The sequence below is a fragment of the Echinops telfairi genome, unplaced genomic scaffold (assembly GCF_000313985.2).
Source record: "Echinops telfairi isolate 266 unplaced genomic scaffold, ASM31398v2 ScPeMD7_7420;HRSCAF=8458, whole genome shotgun sequence".
NCBI classification, from domain to species: Eukaryota; Metazoa; Chordata; class Mammalia; order Afrosoricida; family Tenrecidae; genus Echinops; species Echinops telfairi.
The window spans coordinates 51,053,115-51,054,230 of NW_022111320.1; positions in this window are offsets into that span (position 1 = coordinate 51,053,115).

Sequence of the window (1,116 nt, forward strand, 5' to 3'; positions counted from 1 at the left end):
GAGAACTAGAAAGGTGAGGCTCACGAGCCATTTATCTCTCCACCCTTCAGTTAACTCCACATGTGTTTATTGGTCAGGTTGGCACAATAAACTTTAACTTTATCAACAAGCAAGAAGTCAAAATATAGATAAACTCATCATTAAAACCGACAGCAAGCTTGTCATCGAAGGTGTGACAGCCTGGGTTGATAAATGGAAGCAGAATGGATGGAAATCAGCCTCTGGAAGAGATGTTATCAACAGAAGTGATTTTGAGAAGATTGATCAAGCCTCCCAAGGCATGGCTATTCAGTGGGAGTATGTTCCTGGCCATCGAGGCATCAAAGACAACGAAGAAACTAATCGATTGGCCACAGAAGGAGCTAAAAAATAGACTTCATTACCATCAGAGGTTGTTAACCTTTGCTTTTTGGAATTATATCTGTTGATGTCAAATTCCAAAGTTTTTCTTTCCTCTTTCTCACGGTGATAACTTATTAAACTGCCCTTTTTAAAAATAAATAAATAAAAACTTAAAGATGAGTCATCTCTTATAGTATAAAGACTTCAGCGGTCCACTCATTAAAATTATTTTTTTCCCTGAAAAATCACTTTGCTTTGTAACTAACAGCTCAGATAAAGGCATTTGCATTCGCTCTTTGATCACTAAAATGCAACTGCAATTTTTGGTTTTGCTGTTTCTTCAAAAGACTTGTCTAATTCCTCTCACCAGATATGCAAGCTTTAGCTTTAGGAGAGGAGACGAACCCTCCCTTCATAAGGCATGTAAATACTACAAAGACAAAGGGAACACAAAAGAATGTAATGGTCTAAGATTGAGCCAACATAAAATCAAACCCACTGCCAAGAAGCCAGACCACCACCCCCCTCCCCCCAAAAGGCGGAGGAGATGTAGGAGTCACTTCTTGGAATCACTGCTGGGCTGGACAAGGATAAGCAGCAAAAGGTCAATCAAAAGCCAGGTTGTTCTACTAATGTCACTGAATGATTTGTATAGAAGCTGTCCAACAAGAACCTTATGTGCTGTGTAAACTTTCACCAACACAATACTGTTTGCTTCTTTTTTAAAAAGAAGAGAGCCAAGCAATTCGAATTTCCCCAAGTTTCTGAAGGAGA